Source organism: Pan troglodytes, chromosome 2 (assembly GCF_028858775.2).
Source record: "Pan troglodytes isolate AG18354 chromosome 2, NHGRI_mPanTro3-v2.0_pri, whole genome shotgun sequence".
Classification (NCBI taxonomy): Eukaryota; Metazoa; Chordata; class Mammalia; order Primates; family Hominidae; genus Pan; species Pan troglodytes.
Genome location: NC_086015.1, coordinates 75494421 through 75513932, shown reverse-complemented (window position 1 = coordinate 75513932; position 19512 = coordinate 75494421). Strand labels below are relative to the sequence as shown.

The window sequence follows — 19512 nt, the reverse complement described above, 5'->3', positions numbered from 1 at the left end:
GGGTCAGCCAGTTTCATGCTGGGAAGTCATTGTGCACATATGCTAAGAAATGGATATATGTTTTTTAAAAATGTGAACTCCTTCCCGTCATTGAAAAGGAATGTAAAATGATCTATTTTTCAAAAAGGTATAGAAATTGATGAGGCAAACAGAAGTCTATGAGTGGTTCATTTATAGGTTAGAAGAGAGCATGTTCTGTGTTTCAGACACTCATAATAAGATGAAGAAATGTCCCAAGATAATTGGGGAGATGCATGGAGTTCATAAGGAATGGTATGTGTGTGCTCATGCACTTTCTTTTCTTCTTTCTTCCTTTCTGTCTGTCTGCCTGTCTCTTTTTCATCTAATTTTATTTCTTAATCCAAAGATTGTCTGGTCACCTCCTTGATTCTTACTTGGAAAACTGTGTCCCAAGAATATCTTGACATGTGTTTGCCTCACTTAACATGGCCCCTTTATGGGAGGGACTGCATTCAGCAGGGACTGGCCCCCACATTTATGGGAAAGCATTTCAGACTCAGGAGAGAACAAAGCATTTGCTTACATCCCAGTGCAGCTGGTTAGCACCTTTATAGAGATTTAGCAGCAAGCAAACAACAGTTTGTCATTTAAAGTACTTATACCACAATATCATTCTTGTATAAACACACTGGGGGAAGAATTGGGTTTTTAGTTTGTTTCTTTGAGGCATGCCAAAGACTGAGTTTTGAATTTGGCATGGGGGCAAGGAATAGAAATAAAGTGACCCCAACTTAGGTAAATATAAAGATCTGTTGCGTGGAACCAGAGAAGTGATGGGAAGACAATGCCCAGGAAAGTGGGGTGAGTAGAGATGGGGCCTTAGAAAATGGTCTGTGCCTTCCTGAGAGAATCCTAATATACTTATCAGATAGTTAGGAGGCTCTGTGCTTTGGCATTTGAGATAGGAAGAGACAGGTTAGAGGTGGCTGATCTTCATGGCAGAGAATAGGACTTAACATGAAATCTAATGTCTAGTACTTTTCTGTGATGATGTACTATGTAAAGTCTCCTCAGTTTTACCTTTCATGGTATCCCCAGCCTTCTAGGCAGCTCACGCAATTGCCTGCTCACACATTATTTTATTATTTATTTAGTTAGTTAGTTTTGAGATGGAGTCTCCCTCTGTCACCCAGGCTGGAGTGCAGTGGCACAATCTCGGCTCACTGCAACCTCTGCCTCCTGGGTTCCAGTGATTCTCCTGCCTCGGCCTTCTGAGTAGCTGGGAATAGAGGCATGTGCCACCACATCTGGCTAATTTTTGTATTTTTAGTAGAGATGGGGTTTCACCGTGTTGGCCAGGCTGGTCTCAAATTCCTGATCTCAGGCGATCTGCCCGTCTCGGCCTCCCAAAGTGCTGGGATTACAGGCGTGAGCCACCGCACCTGGCCTCACACATTATTTTATCCCCTGCTATGTAACCACTTTCATCTATTCAGGAGCCTTGCCAGTTCTTTCTCCTCATTGTGTCCTCTGATGCTTTACATAGTGTCTGGCATCTCGTTAGAAGTTCATCAAATGTATACAGAATTGCTTATTAGGTCACAGAGTAATGGAGGGTGTATTAGCTAAGGAAATGCTAGCTGCTGTAACAAATAAACCTACAAATGTTTAATGACTCAAACCCAATAGGTATTTTTCTCCAAATTGACAAGGCCTCTCTTGCAAGCATTGTTTCAGACACCCTTTTTTCTTACATTTTATGGCGCCACCATCTTCTGCATGTGTTTTCCAAGTCTGCCAACTTGAGAAAAGAGCAAGGGTCATGTAAGTAAAATTGTATGGACCTGTCCTGGAAGTAGTATATATCACTTACACAAACACTCCATTGAAACAGGTGAACATGTTCACAAAAGAGGGAGAAAAGGGCCCAAAAGTTATTTATGAATTTATGCTGTCTTTTGGAATTAGATGATAATTCCCTAGAGGGCAAGGATAGTGCTTTCTATATATTCTTTTATCTTTCTTGGTGTTTCTCACATTTCTAAGCAAATAAACATGGGGAGGTTTTTGGTTGACTGACCTTGAGCTTGCATTTTCTCATCTGTAGAATTCTGTCTGCCTAACAAGGGTAGGAATTTGGAGTCAGGGAATCTTTTTGCTGCCGGTGATCTGATGAGATCATTTGGTCCAGCTGGGGCTGTTTGTATTAATTAAGTTTCTTAGAGTTCTTAGAGATGCATGTGCTTAGATAAAATGCAAAAAAAACAAAAAACAAAAAACAAAAAAAAAAACACTGTCAAATGTCCAGCAAGATTTTCTCTGGTTTCCCCAAGCAGTTGTTCATTAAGAGGAAAGGCAGAGAGTTTTTCACTGGGCGGCGGGGGGGCTTATTACTCTAATGTTCTATTGGACCATTTCTTGAATACCTTGTTACTGAGTTGACTTAACATTTGCGATAGCATCCAGTGCACCTGATGTATTTCGAGGGGAGAGCTAATAACGACACTTATATGCCAGCGGAATATGACTTAGGTAAGATGAACAATCATTCTATGCAGGCAACATTAGATGTAGACATTACCTAGTTAGTTGTATCTTTGCAGTAGCCCAGTGAGTTTGTTTTCCCATCTTGAGTTGAGGAGACTGAGGTCTTGAGAGCATGAGTAGCTTGTCTAAGAATGTAACTAATGAAATGAAGGAGCTGGAATTTGAACCAGGTAGCTTGCTGAGCCAGTATTCAATAAAAGAGAGTGTTTTCTCTTCTCTCTGGTATGAATATTATACTGAAGATAAAGGAGAAAGAAGTGATACCAGTTCAGTGTTCCTGGAATGCTGGCCATTTCTGGGAAGGATTGGATGAAAAATCTCGAGTTGATTGGTCAAGTTGCTGTGTTGGTAGTAAAATAAACATCATTCCACTCACAATTATTATAATAGACATTTCCCTGACAGTTAATAAAGTGGTATAGAATACTACTGATAATATAATCCCTGTTGCCAGTTTGGCTGCTAAATCCAAGAAACCCCTGGGCAATGGTTAGACAAATACATTCTTGCATTGTTACTTATTTAAGTCATGTCACACATGACTAGACAGCGTTTCCATCATTTGAAAGCCTTTCGTTATTGCCTTCTCTTCAATGCTGTGAATCTATATGGACTTGGACTTGCAGATGTGTTGTCATTATCATCTGTGTTTTGCATAGCCACATGTATTTTTTTTTTGATAGATCACCTTCAGTGTAGGTTAATATTTTTAGCAAAAGTAAGACATAGTATTTTGATCCTCTTTTCTGACTATTTAAAACTTTGTATTAAAGTATGGGTTGTTTTCTCAGGACCAACTAATGTGGCTGACATCATTTCCAAATTGGAAAGCCATGTTTTTCTCCTACCAATGATGTAGCTATTTAAAATTCACAGGGGGTGAAAGAGAAAGCACACACACAGTCAGCTCTGACAGGCGAGACACACACTTGGCCCTGGATGGGTGCTTCATATATGGCGTATGTGTTGATTGGCTAAGTGAATGAATGAACAGAAGAATGAGTCTTTTCTTTTCTTTTCCTTTTTGAGACAGAGTCTTGCTCTGTCGCCCAGGCTAGAGTGCAGTGATGTGATCTCAGCTCACTGCAACCTCTGCCTCCCGAGTTCAAGCGATTCTCCTGCCTCAGCCTCCCAAGTAGCTGGGATTGCAGGTGCCCGCCACAACACCCAGCTAATTTTTGTATTTTTAGTAGAGATGGGGTTTCACCATGTTGGCCAGGTGGGTCTTGAACTCCTGACCTCGGGAGATCCACCCGCCTTGGCCTCCCAAAGTGCTAGGATTACAGGCATGAGCCACCACACCCGGCCTACAGCAGAATGAGTCTTATTCTGGTTAGTATATTTCATTTTCTAGAAAATAACCAAGATAATATATTTTAGGAATGAGATTAGGATACAAAGTATGAGCTCATTTTTCTTTTGGTATAATTGCAAACTTAACACAGATAGTTTCAAGAATAATGCAAGAATTCCCTATGCCTTTTAGCCAGATTTACCAATTGATTATACTTAGTTCCATTTGTTTATCATTCTTTTTCTATCCCTCCTTCTCATACGCTCAGATACACACACATGTGCACGCACACACGTTTGCATTGTGCTTTTCCTAAATCCTTTGACAGTAAGTTTGAAATCTCAAGCACCCTTACCATAAAATGCTTCCGCATGTATTTCCTTACAAGGCCGTTATTTTACATAACTGCAGTACATTAATCAAGCGGGAGGTTTAGCATTGATAAAAGACTGTGGCACGATGTTGTCAGTGTCTCTGATCTCTTCTGTAGCTGTTGTTTTGCCTAGTCCAGAATCCAATCCAGGATCACGTACTGTATTTAGTTGTCACTCTCTTTTATAAGTTTGTATTTAATGAACATTTGATTAAACAAAATGTGTTACGGAATCTCAGATGAATGATACTGGCCATTCTTCTAACCCATTCTCCTGGCTGCAAACAAAATCATTTTGAAACATCAGAGACAGAGCGTATTCTGACCCTTGTTCCTTCCTTAAAAAGATGACGTTTTTTGTTTTCTTTTGTTTTAGCAACTTTCCTTAGTAATCTCTCCCTGGTCTCACTACCCTGGTAGCAGCAATGTTTTTGCTTATGTTGAACCAGTAAAGGTGAGCTAGATATAACTTATGTTAAGTGCTGTTTTCTTCACAATGTTACATTCTTGAGTTACTTTTTTTCTCTTCTGTAGCCACACAGCACAAAAGTCTCCCTTTCTCCTCCCTCTCCCTCCCTAACCTCTTTAATTTCACTATGGGACTTTGCAGTAATGTTAGATTGGCTCTGGCAAAGGCATTTTGATGACCCCTGTCTCCGATCATTATAGTAACTAATAAAAGCTTGAAAATGACTGTTACCCTGCAAGCGTGATTCCAATGACTTGCGGTGAGCTCAGCTGTATAAATATGCAGTTTTGTTTTGTTTTTTTTTTTTGCTGTGTAAATTTTGATCAAAGGGAAATGCGTATACCATTTAGTTGAACGTTTCTTTTAAATTTAATCACATCTTAGTGTAAAACAACAAGCAGAAATAAAATGGCATTGGAAATGTGAGCTTAAGATTCAGAAAGAATGGAGATACTGGTCCACATAGCAACTTTCCATACCACATTGTGTGAAGCATTTTGGTTAGATGCAGAGGGTATGGGATAGATGGCATGAATACTATAGCCATGGTTATATATTCAACAGAAAGGCCTGTTATGGTTATCAGAGGGTCTAGAAATGCCAGTTTGTAACGAAGAGAATGGAGGTCTGTCATAAAATTCACAAACTAAACTTTTTGAGTTAAACTTGAAAGCAGATAGCCTGGCTATCTTTATGCTGTTTAATTAAAATTTTGACTTCTATAAAAAATGGTAGTTTTAGTATTTTTCTTTTGAAGTTGCCTGCTGTGAGTCTAATTAATTTTTATTTAATAATAGGTTTGCATCTTTGAACTGTTTTTCTTGTCTTAGGGCTGGGTATCTTGTTAGTGAGTGGAAAGGAATGTTGGAAGAGGAGCGATAAAGGATGTTTCAGTCCCTTACTGGGCGTGGTGTGAGATGAATTCTGAGGTTGTGACTTGGCCCGGTGGGCGAGAGCATTGAGCTGCTCACCTGGGTCGGCTCCACATGCAGGTCACGGAACTGTGGCGTACGTGCTGGGTATTTGCTGAGCTTAGACAGGTCTGTTTTTTCAACTTGTATGAAGGAGAAAAAAGGAGGTGAAGAGAACATACCCTTCCCAACAGGGGGGAGAGCCTTCACAGAATGTCCACTCCTGGATTCATTCATCTATTCAATTGTTCAGTCAACAGATATTTACCAAGTTCCTGTTTTGTACATGACACTGTTCCAGGCATGTGGGATAAATCAATGAACAAAACAGACAAAGATCCTGGCCTTGTGGGCACTCATTCTGGGGAGAGAAAGGATGCAGACAGACAGACATAATAAGTAGATTAGTTAGGAGGTTAGAAGGGGTGTGCAGGAGAAGAAAAACCAGGGAATGAGGTTGGCAGTTCTGTGGAGTGAGAGTGGGCTGTGCTTTTGATTGTGACGCCAGGTAGTTCTTTTTAAAGGTGCTGTTTGAGTAAGGACTTGAAGGAGGTGAATGAGTTAGACGTGTAGAACATTCCAGGCAGAGGGAACAGTTAATCAAAGACCCTATGGTTGGGGGCAAGTCATGCATAATCAAAGGGCAGTCAGGAGGCTGCTGTGGCCAAGAGGAGTGGACTGGGGGAGTGTGGTGAGAGATGGGGCCTGAGAGCCAATTGGGGCCATACCATTAAAGGACTTGCCTTTGTCAAAGTCAAAATATAGAGACAAGTGTCTAAATTCAGTGTTGTATTTGGGAATCACAGAATTGCAGTTCAAGGCGTATGCCTTGGACTCATTGGAGCAAAGTTTGAGGATTTTATTAGACATAGTTTTATTAGAAATGGAAAGAAAGCTCACTGGCAAGAGAAGCAGCTTAGGGGAGCTGGCAAGCTCTGAACAGCGAGTGACGGTGATAGGTAGAGCTAGCCTTAGGAGTTGTGGCAGGTCATTTCAGCAGCTATTAGGTAAACCCGGTCTTATGGTTGCAGCAAGCAGTTTCAGCAGCTGGGCTTGCAGAGAATTACATTCTTGGAGCAATGCTATGTGCCCTGAGTGCCTTTATCCTCCAGGCCCTCAGAGTGATTCAGTTGGGGTATGACAAAGAATGACCCATTCCACATCATGAACTTTCACACCTTGCGCTACACCCTGACCCATTTTGTATAGTCAACTTTCACACAGTTCTGGTGCGAGAGGTGGAGGTGTTGATCTGCTGTAAGTTTTAAGAAGTTCCCTTTTGCTACTGTGTTGAGAATAGACCATGGGTGGGTTAAGAGAAGGAGCGGGGAGACCTGTTAGGAAGCTTGGCGGGGAGATGATGGTGGCTGTGACCAGGAAGTTGGTAATGAAGGAGGGGAGTAGTGGCTTTTTATATCTGTTTTGAAGGCAGACTCTATGGGATTTCCTAATGGAATAGATGTAGAATTTAAGAGAAAGACACGAGTCAGTATTGACTCAAAGATGATTGGCCTGAGTGTGATGAGAAGATTATAGTTGCCGTGGACTATGATTGGGAAGGACAAGTTGTGTTGGGGAAGGATGTGGTCAGAGCCTGCTTGAGATTGAAAATCACGTGGATAGAGCCTGCTCGAGAGGGAAAATCAAGTTCTGGATGTGTTGAGTCTGAGATGTCTAGACATTCCAGAGGACAGGCTGTAGAGGCAGATAGGTACACACATCTGGAGTTAAGGAAAGAGGTATGGGCCAGGTTGGGAGCCCAGGGAGTTTGGAATGCCTGGTAAATGTTACTGGAGCAGGCTGTTTTCATGGTCCCCTAAAACTGACCTTACTAGTATCTCAGGGATCCTCCTGTGTGCTTGCCGTGTAAGGAGATGCTCAGTTTAACTCTTGAGGGTGACGTTTCCTTGGTGTTAGGCATTGGTGCTTGAGCCGTAGGGCTGGCGTGCTGGTTCTGTGTACCTAAAGGAAGCTCTCAGAGTCACAGAAAGTCTGAAATAAACACAGGGGTGGAGATGGTCTTTCCTCCCTCATTACTGTGTGTGGGAAGAGATGACGGCACCAGGATGTGGGACAGAATGGAACTGAGAATCCAAGTTGGTTGACTCCCTTTCTGTTCTCTTTCTACTCTACTGGGTAGTGACCAGCTGTTGTATGAAGTGGCATTCACAAATGAATAATCCAACACCTTTGCTTCTCTCATCCCTTTATCCATCTTTTGTCACCCAGGAAAAGTTGGATTGCATTGTAGAAAGAAGAGGGCTACTGTTGCTTTTCTGTCTTAAATATGTACTACTTAAGTGTGTTGTGACGGGGGAAAAATAGACTTTTCAGGAACATGCATATGGTGCTTTTGGTAACAAGGCAATAAGGTAATAGGTGGAGGAAGGTTAGGAGTTCATTTTTGGGTGGGGATTTCTTCCTTTGTGTCTGCAAGAGAGGTGGGATATGGCTCTGGCTTTTTACCTTGCTTACAGGGTGTGTCTGCTCTTAAATCTTCTCCTGAGATGGGGCCTAGGCTATGCTGCCTGTCCTTAGCCAAGATAAGAGGTCATTTAGGGGCCAGGTATATTACCCTACCCTTCGCCAGGCCCTATATCCTGTCTCTAAGGCACCACTGGGAGGCAATATAGCACAATGTGAACTAGGTTCAACCCCTGGTTCCTCCACTTAATTACTATGTGACCTTGAGCAGGTGACTTCCCATCTCTGAGCTGTGGTTTTCTCACGTATAAAGATGCATTCCTACATCAGAGCTTTGTTGTGAGGAACCAAATGGGAAAATCTATGTCAAGGGCTGAGCACTGCACTTGGCACAAAGTAAATGTTGACTAAATGGCAGCTATTATTGTCGTCGTCATCACCAGCAGTTCCCTCAACTCCTACCTGAGCCTTAGGCCAGTTTTGTTAAGATTAATGTAGTTTCCAAAAAAGATGTGCTAATTGGATTATTACATTTTCATGTGTTTACATCTATATATACATGCATGGCTTTGAAATCTACACATGAATATATTTATCCATTCAAGTTTCTCTTTTAAAAATCTGTAAGGCTTATATTTTTAAGTCATTGAACCATGATGAGATTCTTTTTCAGAAAAAGGGTTGCTATAAGTGATCGTTATGTAGGCCATCAGAATGGAGAGTAATGTAGACGTGGAGCTAGAAGAAAACCAAAAAACAGGAAGTCAGTGTTCATATAGGGCCACCAATTGAGTGCATGTTTTTATGGCCTGGTTATTTAAAAATATTGGCACTTGCCTACATTGTTTAGGATTGGATGGCACAGACAGAGATGTTTTGGGGTTGGGGTAATTTTTTTTTTATTTTTTTTTTTAATTCTACAACTTGTGGACTTGTAATCAGGAGTGGCTTATCAGCAGCTTTTCAAAATCTGACATTCCACATGGAATGCCCCAATGGAGGAAATTTAGCACTCCGTGAATGCTTTTACAGTTGAATTCCACACACATGAATTATGACAAGTGAGGCTGACTACACTGTGGTTTGTTGTGTCTGGTCTGGTTCCTACTTTTAAAGTTGCAGTTGCGTTTGGTCATTTGAAGCTTATTTTCACAGTCTGGCCAAGCCAGCAGGGTCCCGGGGCTCTGCAGGGGACATAAACCACCAGCCTTTAAGCCAGAGTGCTCAGTAGATAAGCATTTCAAGACTTCATTGCATCATACAAAAGGACTTATGGGCTTATTTAACATACACTATTTGACTTAATTTAGATATTTAATGGAAAGAAAAGCCTTTTATTATCACCGAAGGAAAGAACTGCCAAACATTGTGAGGCTCAGTTGAAATATTATAACGGATATACAGAGTGCAAATATATTTCACTGCCTTACATAATGGGGTGTTTAATAATAGTTGTTTCTTTAAATTTAGCACACGTATCTCAGACATTTGCACTTTGTAAATTATAGGCCGTGGTTCAAGAAACTCAGTTTAAAAAAAATTGTTTTAATGAGGTATGTACTGATTTTTTAAAAATGACCTTCAGCTTTGATTTATGTTTATGAGCCCAGATTGGGGAGTTCATGCCAGGAATGAACACTTTCCGTCCTGACTTTTTACAAATGTAAATATGAGCAATGGCTGGGTCTGCTGACTCGATTGGACAGAGCTTAGTTGAACATTGCAGTTGGTAGGCATCGGCCCCCTCTGCAGGTCTGGTGGCTGGGAAGAGCAAGGAGCTCACTACAGCACTGGGAGGACAGTACACATAAGTGTCTAGGGGGAAGCCTTTCCATTGTGCTGCACCTGTGTGCTTTCATTTTCTGAAGTACCTGGACTGGCTCAGATTGCCAAAGCCCAAGGCCCAAGATCAACTGATTTTTTTTTTTTAGAGACAGAGTCTCACTCTGTTGCCCAGGCTGGAGTGCAGTGGTGGGATCTCAGCTCACTACATCCTCTGCCTCCTGGGTTCAAGCGATTCTCCTGCCTCAGCCTCCCAAGTAGCTGGGATTACAGGCAAGTACCACCACACCTGGCTAATTTTTTGTATTTTTAGTTGAGACGGGATTTCACCGTGTGGGCCAGGCTGGTCCTCAAGTGATACACCCGCCTTGGACTCCCAAAGTGCTGGGATTACAGGCATGAGCTACCACACATGGCCTGACTCTTCTTATTTATTTATTTTTTGAGACAGAGTCTTGCTGTGTTGTCCGGGCTGGAGTGCAATGGCGCAATCTCGGCTCACTACAACCTCCGCCTCCGGGGTTCAAGCGATTCTCCTGCCTCAGCCTCCCTGGTAGCTGGGATTACAGGTGCCTGCCACCACACGCCTGGCTAATTTTTGTATTTTTAGTAGAGATGGGGTTTCACCATGTTGGCCAGGCTGGTCTCCAACTCCTGACCTCAGGTGATCTGCTCGCCTTGGCCTCCCAAAGTGCTGGGATTACAGGCGTGAGCCACCGTTCCTGGCCTGATTCTTTCTTTTTAGAGACAGAGTCTTGCTCTGTTGGCCATCCTGGAGTGCAGTGGCCTAATCATAGCTCATTGCAATCTGAAACTCCTGTGCTCAAGTGATCTTCTTGCCTCAACCTCCTGAGTAGCTAAGAATCAGGTGCATGTCACTGAGCCCGGCTAATTTTTAATTTTTTGTAGAGACAGAGGCTTCTTTATGTTGCCCAGGCTGGTCTCGAACTCCTAGCCTCAAGCAATTCTCCCATCTGAGCCTCCTAGAGCATAACTGATTCTTAATTTGGGGCCTAGCTTGTCCTTTCAGGAGGTGAGGAGCTGTTGTGGGTTGAATTATGTCCTCCCCCCATGATGTATACACTGAAGCCCTCACCCCCAGTACCTCACTCGGAATGTGACTGTATTTGGAGATAGGGACTTTAAAGAGATAATTAAATTAAAAATGAGATCATTAGGGTGGGCCCAAATCCAGTGTGACTGGTATCCTAATAGGAAGAGGAGATTCTAACAAAAACCCACACGGGAAGACCGTGTGATGATACGGAGGGAAGATGGCCAAAAAGAGGGGCCTCAGGAGAAACCCACCCTGTGGATACCTTGATCTTCGACTTTCAGCTTCTAGAGTCATGAGCAAATATTAATGAATGCCTGTGGTTCAAGCCACCCGGTCTCTTGTACTGGGTTACAGCAGCCCTGGCTGACTAATAAGGGAGCATACAGTATCAGAATCTGCACAAGGGCATGCCTCATCTCTATTCTCTATTATAATACAATGCTTAAATATGAAAAAATGATGGCAAGAAAACCATTACAAGGAAGAAACCCATAATGATTGGCGAAATCCATACGGAGAGTGGAGCTGTATCAGAAAATGCCGAAGTAGTCATCATGGGTCAGGTTTATTGAGAAGTCCCAGTGGGCTGAATGCAGAGCTCAGTGTCTCACATACATTTTCCCCTTTTGTCCTCACCACAATCCTGTGAGCTACGAGCTGTTGCCCTCTCCATCTTGTAAGCAAGGAAACTGAGGCAAGGAAGTTAAGTGACATCCACGAGATTTCAGAGCCAGCCAGGGTCAGAGCTGGAATTCCAAGGCAGGTATCACTCTGCAGACCTAAGTTGTTTCTTTGACAGCCCTAAGCCCTTGGGAGGTTGGGGGCCAGAGAGGGGTGGTTGTAGGATCTATTATGATAATCGGTTAAAAGATATTGGGACACATTGCCTTAACGATGTTTTGGTTCCATCTGCAGAAAGAGGCTATAAAACGTATTGAGTATAGTGAAGATGTCACTCGTAAAACAATGAGTATCACTCATATTACAGAGCCCTCAGGATCTGTGAGCCCTGATCCAAGCCCTGTACATACCTGCCTATTTCTAACTCACAGAGGCCTGAGCAGCTTCCCCAGAGCTTCTGGGAGTTCTGCACCCAGGCCGTCTGACTCCAGCACCTGGACCTCTAACCACTGGGTAGGCACTGCCTTCCCTCACGAGCCCAGCGCCTGCCTAGCATCTGCTTCTGTCACAGTGAGGGAAAGATGGTGGCTGCCATTTGAGCTTTTAAAACAGAAAAATACTTTGTCCCCCAAATTTCCTCCCTTTATTACAAACATGATTTATGATAAATGTAAAGAATCTAAAAACCAAATCAAGCTAGAATAAACATTATCTGTAGTGCCACCCCCTAAAAAGAATTACTTCTAGTATTTTTGTCAGCTTTTCTAGTCCTTTTTCCCCCTATAGAAATATACTTAATGCAGCCATAAATATACTAATAAGCTTATAGGCAGCAGCACTCATTAGAAAAGAGCAAGAGCTTTGGAATAAGACTTGGGTTTAAATCCATTTACTAGTTGTGTGTATTTGGACAAGTTATTTTATTTCCCTGTGTCTCCATTTGCTGTCTGTAAAATGGGGATAATAACACTTCATTGGATTTTGCAGTAGCCTAGCATATGTAATGTGCTTATTCCTGTCAGCTGGCACACAGTAAGTACTCAAATAACTTTAAAAAGAAGCAGTTTTGGGCTGGGTATCGTGGCTCATGCCTGTAATCCCAGCACTTTGGGAGGCCAAGATGGGTGGATCACGAGGTCAGGAGATCGAGACCATCCTGGCTAACATGGTGAAACCCCGTCTCTACTAAAAATAGAAAAAATTAGCCGGGCATGGTGGCGGGTGCCTGTAGTCCCAGCTACTCTGGAGGCTGAGGCAGGAGAATGGCGTGAACCCGGGAGGCAAAGCTTGCAGTGAGCCAAGGTTGTGCCACCGCACTCCAGCCTCGGTGATAGAGCGAGACTCCATCTCAAAAAAAAAAAAAAGGCAGTTTTGCAACATATCATTCAATAGACATTTGGTAAGCAGGTATGATTTGGGGCTCACGTTTCCTTCTATGCCCTTGTTTGTTTTTACAATACTTTTTAATGGTTGCATAATATTTCATTATCATATGAATCAGAAATAGTTTTTAACTGACATTTATTTTTCTGTTTTCATATACTAGATAATGCTGTGATGTATTCCTTTGTGACCTTGTAGTTGAATTTTCCCCAGTGATTACTATTTTGTTAAAAGCATGCATTCCTGTTCACTCCTTACTCTTTGGAAGGGATTCTAAGTCTTGTTGAAGCATATCACCACCCAACTGGAAAGGCGGTGTCAGTTTACCCTGGCCCTGGCTGTGCATGAGAGTACCTGTTTCTATTTGTGAAACTTTAATGTAAAATTAGATCAATGGGCATGAAAGAAAACTGGGGCATAATTAAGTTCTGTGGTTCGCTGACCCAAATCTGGTACCATGAAGGACTGGCAGCAGCTCACACATTTGACAGAGGAGAGAGCAGTCGGGGACACTGTTGTTCACTTAGTTGTGTGGTCCAAGCAAAGATGAGAACAGCAGCTCTCAGGTGTGGAGCAACTGTTGCTGGTTGACTAGGCATTGAGCACAGTGCTCTCCAATTGGATAATTTAATCTCAGCAATGCTTGGAGGTAGGGACTTTCATTAGCCCCATTTTATAGAAGCAGAAATGGAGGTTTAGAGAAACTGTAAAGTGTGCAGAATTACAAGGCTACTCTATGGCAACGCTGGGAGCTGAACCCAGGTGCCCTGATGTTCAGCTTCCTGCTCTTGTCTTAGGATATTAGAAATGGAGGTGGAAATCTGGATGCAAGAGCCAGCACTGAGCCTAAGTCAAGGGCAAACGTGGTAGCTGGCTGGTACTGAGGGGAAGGACCAGCTTCCCCCAGTTGTTCAGCTTCCTGCTCTCGTCCTAGGATATTAGAAATGGAGGTGGAAATCTGGATGCAAGAGCCAGCAGCGAGCCTAAGTCAAGGGCAAACGTGGTAGCTGGCTGGTACTGGGGGAAGGATACCGTGGAACCCCTTAGTTGGAAAAGTTATCAGCTAGTTGGAAAAGAAAACCTGGGGCTTTGGCGAACACAGGGAGGTGAGGAGGGGGAGCCAGTGTAGGGGGCGTGTGTGGATTCGAATAGCAGATATGCCGCCATGGAGACAGGAGATGTAAAACTACCACTTGCCCTGTTTCAAGGTTTACATGCATTATCCCACTTAATCTTCAAACCACTCCATGATGTAGGAAGTATCATTACCTCTGTTTTGCAGCTGATGAAACAGAGGCCCAGAAAACTTAAATAGGGTTGGACCACGAGTAGCACAGCCAGGATCGGACCCCAGACAGCCAACTCCCAACACTGCCGAAGCCAACTGCGAACTAAGGCTCAGTGGAGAATTTGCAACCTGGGATATATTTGTTGGAAGTGATTGCTCCCTCCTTTTGAACTTTGCAGCAATTATTGTCTGTAGAATTCATCTGGCAATTAATCATGTACTCCCTGTGACAAGGCTCTTATTGTTGTCTTGAAATGTTATTTAAATTGCACATTGTTATTTAACTTCTTGCCCTGAGAGGCAGACTGTGCCTGGGTATCCCCCACCTCACCCAGTGCATGTGTACCACAGTGCAATAAATGTTTGATTTAATTTCATTTGAGAGGCTTCCGGGCGGAAGTGATAATCTCATCCTTTAGACTTTAGTGACAGGTGACATTCGTGGAGGGGAAGAAGTAGGAGAGGAAGGGGGACGATGCCCACAGATGTGATTCAGAAGAAAATGGGAGAATTGAAGGGAGACCGAGAGAAGAATAGAAAGCATCCCTCTTCAGGGCTGGGCGCAGTGGCTCACGCCTGTAATCCAAGCATTTTGGGAGGCCGAGGCAGGCAAATCATGAGGTCAGGAGATCGAGACTATCCTGGCTAACACGGTGAAACCCTGTCTCTACTAAAAATACAAAAATTTAGCCAGGCGTGGCGGCAAGCGCCTGTAATCCCAGCTACTCTGGAGGCTGAGGCAGGAGAATCGCTTGAACCTGGGAGGGGAGGCGGAGATTGCAGTGAGCCAAGATCACACCACTGCACTCTAGCCTGGGCAACGGAGTGAGACTCCATCTCAAAAAAAAAAAAAAAAAGCATCCCTCTTCTACAGTCCAATAGGAGGACTGAGTGCATGCCTCATATGCCGTCATAAACTCCCTCCTTGTCTCCTGTCTTGGGGGAGATGTCCTGTCTCATTTCCAAGCTGCACTACCAGGGGTGACTTGGGTCCTTGCTTTTCTGCTTCCCGGGTTTACCTGACTTCACGCAAGAAGCCAAGGGTTTTAGACAGTGGGAGGCAACGTAGAGGTCTGAACAGAATTATAACTCTATGTTGCTAGGTTGGCTTTATTTTGGGAACTCTTCCGAACGTTCCTACTTTTCCTGTTTGAGCTGTTGGAAAAATGGTACTCAGTAGTATTCATTGGTGGTTAAGGGACGAGGCTTGGGTTCCAGAAAGATGTGGCTCTGTCACTAACTGTGGTCTTGGGTAAAGGACTTCCCTTCACCAGCCTTGGTTCGTTCATCTGTAAGATAATAGCATTTACTCTTGCCACCGTTATAAGGCTTAATAAGAGGTTGCATGAAAATGCTATGGACAGAGTACCTCATGTGCAGTGCAGCACAGGCTTTGCACATGTTAGTTGGACTTAGAACTGGAAGTACCCAGGAGAATATCCAAAAGTCCTACGACCGCATTGAACACCAGGGTGAAGGACCAGCGTGTTCCTTTCCTTTCTCATATTTGCAACAGAAATGTCACCACTTGGGCTCCGTGACACTTTTCTTGATGACATTGTCCTGATCATCAGCTCTTCCCTTGGCGCCTCGAGACATTTCCAAACCACATCATTCCACACACCCTGGAATGTGCACGTTTCCTTTGTCAGAAGGAACTGTGGCCATCAGACGTTGGACAGCTCTGAGCCGGGTTGTTTTCTTCTCATCTACTTACTGTTGTGCTGAAGTTTGGTTTTATTTTTTAATGTTGTAAGAATTGTCTGGAAGTTATTCTTCAGTCATTTCATTAGTCATTTACTTTCTTGGTTTTGAAAATTGAGGAAAAATTACTTTGAGGCAGTGGGTCAGATGAGCGTGGCTGGCTGGGTAACCCATTCCCCGCTGAGTCACCTGTCTGCTCAGACAACTAAATGCTGAAGTATGCTTGATGACTAGTCACTGGCCAACGTCATATTAATCTGAAATTTCGTTTCTGCTCCTTTTAAGTTATGGTAGCTTTGGTTCCTTGGTGGGTTTTTTGAAAGTGCTCCAAGTATTGTATTGATTGGATGATGTAGCCTGGAATTCTCGGTTATCCCTCAAAGTGTTTTTTTCGATTTGAGGCATAAAATTATGACATAGTTTTGTTCAAAAAGATGGGATTCAAATGCCTTCATTTTATAAGAAGGGAAACTCAGGTTCCGAGAAGCTCACTGACTTGCGAAACATCTCAAACAGTTGTTGGCAAAGCTGGGATGGCGTTGATCTTCCTGGGAATTTGTGATGTGTACTCACCCCCTGGGTCTTGCTGCCCTTCTGCTAAAACTACCTGGAAATTATTTATTTTGGTCTTCTTCCTTGATAGGAGAGAATCTGAAAGTCAGCAATAGTGGCTGCTTCCAAATGCCCTTGGCTCCTTCTCCTGACCCTCTAATGAGCATGTCCCCAGAGCATGTTATAACCTTGGAAAACAAGGCTACTTAGTATGTTTGTACTCTGATGCCTGTATGTTCTGTACATGATCTGGCCTGAATGATGGATGAGGCTCCATACAGGCTTCCTGTGTCTTCTGCCATTCTCCCCTCCCTACAGTACCATACCTGACGAAATAATAACATCAAGTCACTGAGGAGGTTTACCATAGTGTGGTGCTACAACCTTAATTCGTGTTTTTTTTTTTTTTTTTTTTTTTTTTTTTTTTTTTTTGAGACAGAGTCTCGTTCTGTTGCCCAGGCTGGAGTGCAATGGCACTATCTTGGCTCACTGCAACCTCCACCTCCTGGGTTCAAGTGATTCTCCTGTCTCAACCTCCCGAGTAGCTGAGATTACAGGTGTGTGCCACCACACCCAGCTAATTTTTGTATTTTTAGTAGAGATGGGGTTTCATCATGTTGAAATTCTGTTTGCTTTTTAACTTAACTTGAGCATAAGCTTAGAAGATGATTTGGGGGCTGGGGGCTTTATTTATTTTAGCAAGTAATTTGGCCTGTATTTTTATTCCTTTAAGTAATTTGTAACTAACTACAAAGGCCTCTGGTAAGATGGCTTTTGTTTCTAGTTGGAACTTGGAGACCAAGAGAACTCTCTAGAAGACAGATTTGGCTCCACTGCTATGGGACTTCACACTTACCTCCACAGAGGGGCTCTTCTGATGCCTCTATGTAAACAGCACTTTTAAATCCTACTTCAAGGACCATTGGTTTTCTCTCAAGAGATATGTTCCTTTTTTTCCTTCTCTTAACTCTTTTGTTATTTTCCTCCTTTTCCAATAATGGAAGGCTTTTCAGTTTTACATTAGAGGCTACTACTTGTTTTTTTTTTTTTTTTTTCTAATTGTAAAGCAGGCAAAAATCATCACAGAAAACAGATCTCAAAAGAATTGCACTTAGTGTTGTGACCTAGTTGGTTTCTTCATTCTTTGAAACATTATTTGATTTTTCCTCCCATATTAGCTGTTATGTATGCCGGTTACATAACCTTAATTTTTCTCGGAAAATATGGATGTCATCAATTAATAAGACTACCCCTGCTGTTGTTATGGCTGGCTTCTTCTAGAATGTTCCCACTGGGGAAACTGAGGCTTAGGTTTGATACTGCAGGATTTGCCATTGTAATGTTTTCCTTTTAGTAACATCATCATTATTAATATAATTCTTGTTCTCATCCAGTAGAGAGCCTTGGTTACCGGCAACCCAGTTCAAGCCTTTGAATAGATACATAGGGATCACCTCTCTAGTGTGAAGATGAAAATAATATAATTTGTTTACCACCTTGAGTTGTTTACCACAGGCTGTGAAAAATATGTTTTGAATTTAAAAGTGTGAAAAATAAGTGTGCTAGCTATCAAAAAAGCTCTCCCCTCAAAGTAAACATGTTTATAGAGCAAGACTCAAAACAAAATACTTGATAAGCCTAGCCAATCAAAAGAAAGTAAACATGTTTACCACAAAAGCCTTATAAAGAACCCAGATGGCAGCCAGCTCTCTGTTCACTTGACCGTCCTTCCAGGGAGCTGCAGAGGCTCCCCTGGGCCTTGGGGACAGGGCCGCCTCTTGCCCTGCTAGCAGGGGGCCTGCCTTGTGCTAGCTGTGCTCAGTTAGCTAGACCCAGTTTGCCAGTGGGAACGGAAGGTTTGTGTTTTCTGCCATTTAATTGAATCATGAGTGGAAGGTATTTGTGAAAATGATTCTGGAGTTCCCATGATTCTTAAAGAGCAACTTGTTATAGATAGGGTGCCAAGTGGGCTTCTGGGGGACTCTTCCTGGCTCCCCAAAAGAGCCTTCCTGATGAGCGTCACGCCTCCCAACCTTCTGTGTTCCAGGCGCTGTCATGCCACCATCCAGGATATAACCTGCAAATCCCAGACCCTGCCTTGCTGATCTCACTCTGCGAAAGAAACCAAAGAGCTTGAACAGGAAGTCAGTAGAAAAGACAAGGCCATCTTGAGGGATACCGGGGTTTTCAGGGCACTGGGTACCACGATATGAGTCTTAGATGATGTAAAAGACACCGAGTTCAGAAACGTGAAGGTGGATTGTGTGCACTGGGAGGAGCAATGGATTCAAGGTGGTTAGTGGCATTAAATTATTTTGACTATAGTCACCTTGCTGTACTATCAACTACCAGGTCTTATGCATTCTTTCTATTTTTTTGTACCCATGCAATGAACATTTTCTTCGAAAGGTCATGTTGTTGTTCAAAAGTGTTTTCACCTTTTGGGCTGGGCACGGTGGCTCACGCCTATAATCCCAGCAATTTGGAGGCCAAGGTGGGTGGATCATGAGGTCAGGAGATTGAGACCATCCTGGCCAACATGGTGAAACCCTCTTTCTACTAAAAATACAAAAATTAGGTGGGTGTGGTGGTGCGTGCCTGTAATCCCAGCTACTCGGGAGGCTGAGGCAGGAGAATCGCTTGAACCAGGGAGTCGGAGGTGGTGGTGAGCCGAGATGGCACCACTGCACTCCAGCCTGGCAACACAGCGAGACTCCGTCTCAAAAAAAAAAAAAAAAAAAAGAAAAGCATTTCAGAGTTTGGATTTTTTTGATTAGCGATGCTCACTCTGTAGTAAAATACCTGAGAAAGGTGTTGAAGAGCATTTTTGCCATTTATTTATTTATTTAGAGACGGAGTCTCACTCTGTCACCCAGGCTGCAGAGACTTGATCTGGGCTCACTACAACCTCTGCCTCCCGGATTCAAGCAATTCTCCCACCTCAGCCTCCCGAATAGCTGGGATTACAGGCACCCGCCACCACACCTGGCTAATTTTTATATTTTTGGTAGAGACAGGGTTTCACCATGTTGGCCAGGCTGGTCTTGAATTCCTGACCTCAGGTAATCTGCCCATCTCAGCCTCCCAAAGTGCTGAAATTACAGATGGGAGCCACTGTGCCTAGCCATCCTTGACATTTAGAAGTA

The 19512-nt window shown here is 43.2% G+C and overlaps 1 protein-coding gene across 14 annotated transcripts in view; it reads left to right on the top strand.

The window, feature by feature from the left end:
* FOXP1 (forkhead box P1) overlaps positions 1–19512 on the top strand; it is a 629627-nt gene that overhangs the window by 63904 nt on the left and 546211 nt on the right. Inside the window, exon 1 of one of the 14 annotated variants that reach the window (XM_016940111.4) lies at positions 18126–18658. The exons of 12 other annotated variants lie outside the window; for them this stretch is intronic. The gene's annotated coding sequence lies outside the window, so the exon portion shown is untranslated. Of the gene's footprint in view, positions 1–18125; positions 18659–19512 lie in introns of those variants that run through there. One more of the 14 variants, XM_016940105.4, reaches the window with a different exon arrangement.